This window comes from Cinclus cinclus, chromosome Z, assembly GCF_963662255.1.
Source record: "Cinclus cinclus chromosome Z, bCinCin1.1, whole genome shotgun sequence".
In the NCBI taxonomy this organism is placed as follows: domain Eukaryota; kingdom Metazoa; phylum Chordata; class Aves; order Passeriformes; family Cinclidae; genus Cinclus; species Cinclus cinclus.
The window spans coordinates 25,603,885-25,615,535 of NC_085084.1; positions in this window are offsets into that span (position 1 = coordinate 25,603,885).

Genomic DNA, 11,651 nt, shown 5'->3' on the forward strand with positions numbered 1-11,651 from the left:
TGGGAGAAGCCAGGGCAGGGCGTTCCCAGCCCCTTCCATGTGCCAATGGCTCCCCGTGCTCCACTGGGGGTTGAGCAAGGGAGCACTTTAACATCACAGAAATGGCCATGGAATGCACAGATCCCTTTGAGTCCCTTTATGTCTGGGATCTGTCCCAGGTTTTCAAAATATGACTGAGATTATGTAACTAAAGCTGTCCTGACACCTGGAGAAGGTGTCAGCATAAACCCACCTCAGAGCTTCTTGCCCAGTTCACCTCCTCAAGATGCCTGTTTTATTCAGCTGCCAAACAAGGTAGCTGGAAATAGGGAATCAGAGGTTGGAGACCAGCACCACAAAGAGGGACCTGGTCAGTGGCAAACTGGATCTGAGTGAACTGCCCTGAGGGGCACAGGAGCTAAGAGGGCCAGCCCTGTCCTGGGGGACATCAGGCACAGCGTCACCAGCAGGGCAAGAGAGATTTCCTGCTCTGCTCTGGGCTGGGGCAGCCTCACCTCTAGTGCTGGGGGCAGTTTGGGAGACCACAATATAACAAAGACATTAAGCCATCAGAGAGTATCCAAAGGAGGCCATGAATATGGTGATGGGCCTCAAGGAGAAGCCATAGGACAGAGTGACTGAGGTTACTTAGTCTGTTCTCCTGAAAAGGAGACTGACAGGAGACCTCATTGGAGTCTGCAGCTTCTTCCTGAGGGGAAAAGGAGGGGCAGGCACTGATCTCTTCTCTGTGGCTCACAGTGGCTCTAGAATCAGGCATCAACAGGGAATGGCCTGAAGTTGTGTCAGGGGTATCAGGAAAGGGTCCTTCACCTAGAGGGTGAAGATTAATGTTAGAATGAAAATGTCTTAAACTCTTTGGATTTTATTCTGAACTGTTGCTTAAAATTTTGGTTTACTAACGTTAAATTTAAAAGTACTAGGAAGGAAAGCCACACATGCCTTGGCGGTGACACATGCCCAGAGAGAGTGAACGCCCGTAGATCGGCAGGAGGAGGAGGTCAGAGAGGCCCTGTCGCTAGGATGACTTCCCGGAGCAACCCCCTCCGAGCCCCCCTCGAGGCGGGGGCTCCATCGCTAGGATGAACTCCTCCAGGCGACCTAATGATTCCTCCGGATGATCGGACTGTGGGAGGGGCCACACTGTATATATAAGGAATTAGGAACTGCACCGCAGCGCCCAGCCCCTTCCTGGAGCCCTAAGTACTACCTCAGCTCGCTGCTGCCCCGCCGCCGCCGCCGCTGCTGCCGCTGCTTCACCAGTATCCTGTCCTGCTGCCGCCCGCCCGCTGCTGCTGCTGCCGCCGCCGCTGCCGCCGCCGCTGCTGCCGCCGCCGCTGCTGCCGCCGCTGCTACCACCGCTGCTACCACCGCTGCTCTGCCTCGAGGCGCGACCATCATGGTGCTGGCCCTGTCCTCTCGGCACATGCTGCGATTCTCTGAGCAAACACGGGTCTTCCATGGAGACTAAGCTATGGCACAAAGGGATGAGCAGAACGGGAAAGAGAAGGAACCGGAGGCTGTCCCAGTCCAGAAGATGCAGAGAGATGATGTGTAAAAAGTCAAAAAAGAAATACAGGACAGTTAAAATGTTATTGATGCTTATTGTACTTGGTTAAAATAAAGAAAGAAATATGTAAATTCTGTATCCATTCCCAGAATTACAAACCATTTCTCTAGATAACAAGAATTCAGTCACATTTCAGCTCAGATTTTTGGCATTCTCTTGATTAATGTTAACCTAAATGACAAAAAATTAATATTCTCCAGGTACAGATAACATTGTAAAAGTTTTCCAACACTAAGTGTCCAGTTATACTTTTAAACAAATAAAACTTTTTGTGTTGTTTCCTAGGAAAATTATTTTGTTTGTTTTAGATTGTTAGAATTGTTACTGTTTTTTGCTTTTCTCTTGAAATAAACCCACAAGAGTTATTACTATTCTATTTTCTTTGCCGTCACTTCACAGCTGTAGTCATAGAAAATTTAAACCACAGTTATTACTTTAAACTATTTAACATCACTCAAAAAGTTTGTCAGCAACTACTGATACATAAAGTGCCCAATGCTACCCCCAAAATAAATTACAATAAATAATAAATATTTTCCCAATAAAATAAATGAGTTTATTTTATTAAAAATATAGACAACTTTTAAAATTCTCTGATACGGCAAGATAGAGCCACTAAGCTATATAGTACTGGGCCACTGGGCAAGATTTATCATTTAAAGAGTATATATGTATACACATCATATTTACGGTATATGTAAAGTTGATGAATCCACTTCTTCCTGCTTTAATCAGAATTAGTTGAGAAGAAAACTAATGCAAATTGCTTCTCCCTAGGCTATCTATCTGGCAATTTTCTGCCACAGAAATATAGCAGATAAATTTTCTATGGAAAACATGTAATAACACACAGTTTATTTTCCTGAACCTGTTACGCAGAGAAGAGGTCACTCAGGTCTTCTAATGTATCTTGCAATTTAAAATACTGTGCTCTGAAGAATATTGCTCTCTTGACCCAATTTCAATCTCTTATTTGCAGAGCACTGCATAAAAACTTGTGTCAGAGTATCCTTCAAACTTATTAAAACTCCTTGAACTCTGAGTAGAGCTTTATTCAAGTTCCTCCTTGCTGTAGACACAGGCAGCTGATGTGACTGAAGCTCCTTAAAGTTTTGCTGTTATTTGAAACCACACAGTCCCTCTCTGACCCCTGTCGTGCAGCCTTTGTTACTACCCGGCAGAATTACATCTTTTTATCAGCTGACCTACCCTCCCCAAATCATCAGCTTCCTACTTCTAGCTGGCGACATACATGGTTTGCTTGAACTCTAACTTTGTTTTGCCTCTCCATAAACCTGGTAATTTGCATACTTTGCTTTTCTCATCAATTCTTGGCCATGTCTTTGCTAGCAGAGTCCCCTAGCCACTAGAGCTAGAGGAGATTTGTTTGTTTGTTTAGTTGGTTGGGCTTTTTGTTTTTTTGGGGTTTTTTTTGTGTTTTTTTTGTTTGTTTGTTTGGTTTTTTTTGTTTTATTTTGTTTTTGTTTTTGTTTTTCCTTTTGTGGTCACCTTTCAGGATCCCATCCTAGGACAAAGATGCTCTTCATCCAGGAAATTAATTCTTTCCTAAAAATGTTCTACTAGTCATCTTAGGCTGCCTCAAGGAGTCCCTCCATATTGAAAAAAAATCCCAACAACAATTGCATGCAACGAGTTTTAAGCTGTGTTCTGAATTTTGTTTTCCATACTGTTATTCTCCTCCACATCAAACCCTGGAACACATTGTAATAAAAATCATCTGAAAAAACAAAGACATGCCTTCATGGTACAGAGGAACAACTATTTTATTTATACTACTAGTTCTCACCAAAGCTAAGAAAACAAAAGGTCATAGGGCTAAAGAAGAATTTTAAAACAATCAGGTTCAGTCTTCTGCCACTGTCACATCTGCAAAGTACTTTAGGTTTCCTGTCTGTGACTGCAAGCCTCAACAAGAACTATGCTGCCTTATTAGTAGTCTAGTTACTTAATAATCCCAATATTACATTTATAACCTTTATAATGAAGATATAATCTAAGATATCTAGCCTGTTTTGGACTGGCTGAAAAAGCAGAGGCTTTTATTATGTCCACATAATTAGCTGATTAAGAGAATGTGTCTTAAAACAATGATGTCATGTTCTGTTTGTTCATTAGTCAAAAAAGCTTGTTTGCAACTCTTAATGCCATTCTCTGAAAGGAAATAGCTCAGACATCCAAGATAAATGCATCTTACTTCATGAAAAAGTTGCCAAACATACTTTTAGGTCTTAAAAACTCCAAGTTGTTACCCTGAAAGTATTCTAAGTAGTTTCTCTTTTATATGGATGATAAGGAGGGTACTTTTCTAAGAAAAATTGTCATCTAGGAGGACTGTGTCCCACAATGTTCTGCTGCCACTCACAAAAAATAATGAAAAAATCCCATATGCAGCTACAAAATAATTTCTGTGAAGCAAATAACAGAGTTATTTCAGAAAATGTATGGTAAAAAAGGCAATTACTAAGCTTAAGCATTTCAATTGAGCCTGGAAATCACAGCGTTCAAAAGAGGTCTTGTTTTTCTTGACAGTGACCATGACTCACACAAAATATTTTGGTGATGATGGCAGCCCTATACCTATGTAAACTTAATATGGTAAAAGGGTGAGCAAATTTTGCATATTCAAATTGACTTACAAAAGAATGTAAACAGTGTAGCAGTGATGCAGTGTAGCAGCAAATGTATCAGGAACAGGGTTTCCAGATCTGCTAAAGTCAGGACAACACCAAAGCAGAGCAATGTATGGCCATGCAATATGTTCAGCATGTATTTACAGGAAAATAGCAGAAAAGCCTACAGTGCTGCCAAGGGGCATATTAAATTAAATAATTAAAAGAAAAACCCACAGTACTTATCATTGGGTTTTTTTTTTTCTTTTCTTTTTCCCCACATAATTTCCTCAAAACTAGAACAGCTTGAGTGGGCAGAGTGAGATTGGCACAGCTCTGCTACTAGTGTAAGACCACGAGGAGTAAATTGAGCTTCAGCTTCACTGTTCGTCTGCAGCAACCAGCTCAATTACACTGGTTATCTATCTTTGGGTGAAGGAAGAAGAGAAACACAGCAGAGACTAAGATTTTAAAAATGTTACAGAAATCAGAACACACTATGTTACTACAACAATCCCAAAACTGGTAATCAATGGATAGGTGGCAAGAAGTTTTCAGTGCAGCACATTTCAAAAAACCCATTAAACATTAGTCTTCTAAATAAAGAATGGCAATTACTGCTGTAAGTTCTCCCATGCAAAGTGCAATATCATGGCATCTTAATATGTAGTACAGAGCCCTTGCTTTGATCCAACATCCACCTTTCAAAGATCTGTAATCTGAACTTTCTACTTTTTGTTTTCTCATCGCTGTAATAAAAGATCTGGTTGCCTAAACCTGAATGTTATCTTCTGTCTGTGAGCTGAGCAATATGGCCTTTCAAGGAACGTTTGAAAAATTGACAGATTTTATGATTGACACCAAGAAGCCATTTTCAGTACTTATTACTTCAAACTGGGAATTCTTCACCATGACTGAGATAATGAGTTAGAAGAGGCATATATCCAACAGCTACACCTTGCTGATATTACTCCCTCATAGCAACACAAGCATGAACAATTAACAAAAAAGACATTTAAATGACTGCTTTAAATGAACATTGCTTTAGGGCTGCTAACTGAGTCTTCCAGGGATCGAAGTTGCTTTAGGAACAACTATGAATTTATCATAAACCAACATTTCCATACCGGAAAATGTGGAATCACAAATAGTTCTCACAAAAGAGTGTGTTGTATGTAGAAACCAGGACTTACCTGTCCTAGTTTGAAAGACAGGTATTTGCTAAGAAAGGCAGAAGCCTCCCTTTGAAAATGAAAAGTGTCATCCCTCCTCCCTACAAATTATTATAATTTTGGAATTAAGGGAGCTCTCAGGCAAAGATGTGGGGATAGTAATAACAGTTCTTTACTAGTATAACTAACAAGACAAACAAGAACAACAACAGCTATGAAATTAGCCACAAACAGAGCAGTAACTCAGTCCCAGTCCCTTTCTGGCTGCAGGCACCTTTTCCCTGAGCTGCAGTTCCCGGTGCTGGGGGCAGGCAGGTCCCGCAGAGCTGCAGGAGGGCTGGGGGTGATGGCAGCGCTGTCCCAGGGGGAGAGAGAGATGGAGAGAGCCCTCCGCTCACGGTGTGGGTCCCAGTGCTCAGCAGAGTGCTGGATGGTGGTAGTTCACAGCGAGAAGGCAGCAGGGCAGGGTCCGACAGCAGTGAGGATGGCTCAGGGAGCTGGGATGGCAGGAATGGGGCTGAGGCTGCGATTGTCCTTCTCGTCCGAACTCCACGGGGAAATGGGGAGAGCCAGAGCCTTCCGTTTCCTCTTCTGGCTGTGTGAATCTGTTTTCCTCCTCCCTCCCTCCCCCCTTCCCCTGTCATTAGGGCCTAATCAACAGGTATCTTAGCATGACAATGGAGGAAATTCCACAGAGGGAAAAGGGAAAGAACCAACCGCCAACATTACTGACAGGGTAATTTTTCAGTTATACTTTTTTTCCTTTTATTAGCAGGGCAATTATGTATGGACAGATGGACTATAACTACTTGACCTCATGGCAAAGCCATGAACTACTCCTCATTTCTTGTCAGTGATAAGGTTCTGTACACTGCCTTATGAATCATAATCTGTGCTTTTGACCCTTGGACAAGGCACAGCTATTACAGAATGGTGCCCTCCTTGGCCAGCTCAGCAGAGACCTGCTCTGTCACTGGCACATCCCCAGGGCTGACTCTTGGGGAAGAAAACAGTGCCCCTCTTAGAAGCAGTAAATGAGAACAGTAGGGATGGAAAGAAGCAAGTTCCCAAACAGATGAAACTACAGAAAGCCCTTGAGGGTGTCACTGAAGCCTGTCCAAACCCAGTTCAACAACTTTTTGGAAATCAGCAGTATTACTTATAAAGACATTTTGGTGAACAGTTTCCTGATTCACTATGATGAGATGACTGCAGAGAGGGACACTGACAAGTGTATCCAGGAATCCAGATAAACCAAGAGATTAAAACTCCATCTAAAAGACATAGGTCTTTTACTAAACTCAGCTTGTTGTAGTCAGGAAGACATTTAAGACCCCCTAAATATTATTAATTATGGTAGGCAACATATTTTCTGGGTTGCAATCAGCATCACAGGACATTTAAGAGTGTTTGCAGGACAAGACTATCCAAACAACTGAGAAATGCTCGTAAGACTCCATGTACACCACTCTTACAGACACTATCACCATGTACTGCTACTATATACTATTTTGATACTTACGCAGTACTAACAATGACATTGTGAACATTGCTTTTGAGAAAGGAGCTAGGAAATTTTACAAGCCACTCTCTTTAAAACTCCACTGATGGGATATGGCAGGAGAGAATCCAATCATTTGAAATTCTTTCATAGAAAAAGTTATAGTACTTTTTAAATAGCAGGTGACACAGGCAGATAAAGCACAGAGAACATTTTAAGGCACTATGCCTTTTACTCTTCAAATCAAGATGAATCAACTCATCATTTGAATCGCTTACCTGACTTTGCAGTCTTCTTTGAGAATAATGTGAAGGTAGATTTTTTTTGCAAGGGCAGAATGAGAGGGTAGACTACATAAGATAGAGAAACCAAGGATTAATTACCGTTCAGGGAAATCATGGTTCTCCTTCAAGATGCAAAGAGACTTTATTCTGAATTTAATTTTGTTACATGCCATATTACACCGGGAACCAAAACTGAAATAATCAGGGCTAGCTTTTTTTGCTTCCTGCCTATAGGCAAAAATATAGACATTTGTCCAGACACATAAAACAGCAGATAAGAGAAAGATAGTTTACTGTGGATCACAGTTAGATAATATTAAAGGGATATGTAACATATTTTAAAACTTTGCAAGACTTTAGCAATGCTTTCATAAGGAAATTTTTCCCCCTTCTTGATAGTATTTGGTTTTAGATGTAACTTTCAACTGCAGCTGCTTTATAAAATAATATTTGTTTTGTTTTCCTGCCATCTCGTGGCTTAACTGCAAAATGCACATTAAAAAAAAGGTACAATTGCTGGTCTGTGAAGTGATTGCTTTTGGAATACTATTTGGCCTAAACTGCATTCCAGACCATCACCCCTCTTCCCTGAACAACACTGCAGCTTGCAATAGCATGGGCCTGCAGTCCAGTGAATTCCTGCAACAACTTGATACCACTGAAAAAAATTGTGCCAGCTAGCCCAGTTCTCACCAGAGGGATGGTGGCCCATTCTCTCTTCCAGACTGTTCCCTTGACCCAGATCTGCCTAAGCTAGTGAATTTTTACTGCATTCCTGTTTCTTAGTTAAATACATTAGTTTGAATGATTATGTGAGAAACGAGCTGAATTCTAGTCTGGCTCATTCATAAACTGAGCCCAACCCTACCAGTGCTGCATAAGTGAAACATACAATATTATTATTATAGCTACACTTCTCACCATCTGGAAAGTTGCATTTGTCAGTATGTATGAGTGCTAAGAATCCTGCCATAGCCTTAGGTGATTCTTTGGCATTTACAGGGAATGGTCAAGCTCTTATCTAATATAGCTCATATTAAGAAAACAAACATGAAATCCTAATGCCATTTTTGTCATTTTATGTGGGCCAACTGTAGAAAATAAAGATTTGCTTTCTATCAAACTCTGGATAAAAGGCATCACATTGTACACTTCCCTAATCCAGCCAGAGTTAAATAGATGGTTGAAGATCAGACATTAAATATATTAGATGTTTTCTACAAAGTTTGGAGGCTTTTTTGTTTGGTTGGTTTGGTTTGTTTTTGTGGTGGCTCACTTTTTAACTGCCAAACCAAAGTTATTTGTTTTCTTCATACCTGTGACATATTTGTATGAAAAAAAAAATTGCTTATGCTGGATTTCAAAGAGCCTCCTACCAAAGATGTATAGTTGGTTATCTTTAGAGGCCTGTGTGATAGTTTGTGAGTGAACAATACATGTGAATGTTTTTAGCAAGAAATAACCTCTCAAGATTTCACTGGCTGAACTTTCTAGAAAGTCAGACTCCTCCACCAGTTTTCCTGCTGGGTGAAATGCTATGCTAGTCTGACTGAATACACCAAGAGTGGTTAAGAGCAAAACACTTTCATTAGTGTATGATTTAGCAAAAGATTTTCTGGGCCATATAATTTCAGGTGAGCCAGTAGAAAGTTTCAAAAATAAATTGTTTTAGTTAAATCAGTCCTTCTATGTCACTTGCAGAATGCTCTTTCCAGTACATTCCAAGTAGGTGGTTTTCCAGGGCAGGTTTTTCTCGAAGTTCAACTTTGAACTGTTGTACTTACACATTGCAAATGTGGATAGTTGTATTTTATTTTCTTGACAGAGAACATAAATTGGGTAGTTAGAAAGGTGAAGGAAAAAAATCTTGGAAGTCAGCTGCAGAAGCAAAGTAATTGCAGGATTTCTCACAAGATCCTCATAGAGAAATTGTTGATACACCAGCTGGAAGACCAGATAGTGAGGGAGGTGGTGGTCAATGGCACAGAGTCTGGTTTGAGCAGTGTGACCCAGGGGTCAGTACTGAGTCTGAACCTCTTTCACACCTTCATTAATGCTCTGGTTAATAGGGCATCTGCACCCTCAGCAAATTAGCTGATGGCACCAAACTGCGAGGAGGGGCTGATAAACCAGAGAGTGGTGGTGCTGTATAGGGTGTCCTGGACAGGCTGGAGAAAGGGGCTGACAGGAACCTCATGCAGATCAGATGACACTGAGATCCCTGTCAGATTCAACCATCCAGTCATTGGGTCTGTGCTGAAGAAGAGCTTTAAAGTGAAACACAGCCCATGTGTTTTGTGCAGTACAGAAGGCATAGGTCTAGAAAGTGAATTTTACCACAAAACTTGCAGAATTCGGACATATGTGGAGGATTTTCTACTGTTTACAGTTAAAAGCAATTTAAGTTAGTACCCGAAAACAACCAAAAACCCAACAATGTTTTGAACTGTATTCTCAGTTATGAGTATTTTTCACTGCTTGAAATTGTTCAGAACTCCTGCACCAGTAGATTTGAGTGCAATGTCCTGGTACCAGTGAGCACAATAACCAGCTGAGGAAGACTGAGCTCTCAGAAGATAGTAATGATAAACACACTGCTCATGATCAAATTAAGCACAGCTGTAGGAACAGATCAATTGGTCAATCAACCAATCATATCACTCTCCTGCAGAATCCAGAAAAAAAACCCCAAAATTCATTAGTGATATGTCAAGTAGAACTGTACTACAGAACATGTATTGGCATAGACATTGTAGCTACTTTTCATAAGTTCATAACTGGTAAAATGGGATCAAAATAAATATATTTGCCTTCTTTGGTAATCACACCCCTACTGACACACTGTAGTTTATTCACCATAAAATAAATATTTAAGAAATCTAGTAAGAAAATGCTGCTTTTTCCTCAGAAGTATTACACAATACTGATAATTCTTGAAATACTGTCTAATGGCTCTTGCCAACCCATTGGCCAGAGGTATGTAGATGCCCCAAACAGCACTTTATGGCCAAGTGTGATTACCTCCATCCTTCTGCATTGGAATTATCTGACGACTCTAATTGCACATGGTTTAGTTAATGCTTGTAGAAAGAAGAAAGCTCCTAATGAGGCAGAAAACTAGGAGAAAAATTCCAGCTTTTCAACTTATCTGCAGCTATTGATTACTTGGTAAGAAGCAGTGAGAAAACAGTAAGCCTGGTAACATGGACCTTGGACTTGCTTTTTCATTTCCAAAATTCAGATTTGATTCTGAAGAGCTAGATTAATTTAATTCTAAATGGAGATCCTGTATCTCCACATGATCAAGCCAGCTCAACTAGCATAGAATAGTCTTGGCAGGACAATATATGGTGGTATTTTTAGAGTTCTCTGTGTGAGAAAAGTTCACATTATATTTAACTCTGAGAATATCAAATACATTATTATTAATGGTGGCCTGCTGTGGCTTTAGAATCATATAATACTTGCCAGGGACATCAAGGATATCTTTTTTATCTGGAAAGGGCACTAAATACATTTAAATATAAGATAAATAAATTGGTCAGATATTACTTTAATGAGGCAACTGAGTGCCATTTGTCTTCTTCCAACACCTGGAGTTAAGGTTTCAACCAGTTAAATACTTTGGGAATTGTTCTGGATTGGAACTAGCCTTCTGAGTGTCATATAGAAATGAGCATATTATGTATTAGTGGTTCTATACCCTTTGCTACAAAAACAGTACTTGGTCCAATGTGTTTGGTAAAGTGCAGATATTTTGCTGATTTGCAAGACATTAGGATTAAATGTATACAGTTCCCTGTGTCTGAAAACCAGACAAGATTGTTATATACATTCTAAGAGGAGCACGTTCAGTGATCAAAGCCATTGCCAGGCACTGGTAGCTAAAATTAAATGCTAGTAGTTAGTCTCCCACTTTTTCAAACAATAGGATTTCTAATATGAACTATCAGGCATTATAAGACAAACATGGAGGTGAATGTGGATGTTTCCAGAAAGAAAATTATTTTATCTAGTTACTTTCCAGTTGGGGGACAGAGGTATTTTGGGCTTTTTGACAGGTCTTACCCATTGTGATAATTAAAATTCACCTGTCAAGGTGTTTATGTAGCAAGAGAAACAGATGTTCTTCCACAGGAATACCGCAAACCTCAGGCATGACACAGCTGTGGCATAATTTGGGAGTGGTCCAGGAGTTACTGAGCAGAGAAGGGTCAGAGAGACCAGCAGGATGGAGCAGAAAAAGCTCAGCAGTGGTATTGTTAGCAATATTTAAAATTCATGTTCTCACAGTACTTTTCTCACCTAGGCACAAGCTGGTGGCATTGTAGGTATTGCTGTAACTCATGAAGGAATGTAACACAAGAGACATATTCAGCATTGCATCAGTTATCTCACATGCTTCACTGATAGAGTGCTCTGCACAGCTGAGATGCCCAGAAGGTATGGAAATGTCTCACTGTGAGCAAGAACCAGATTATAAGTTCTGAAAGCACC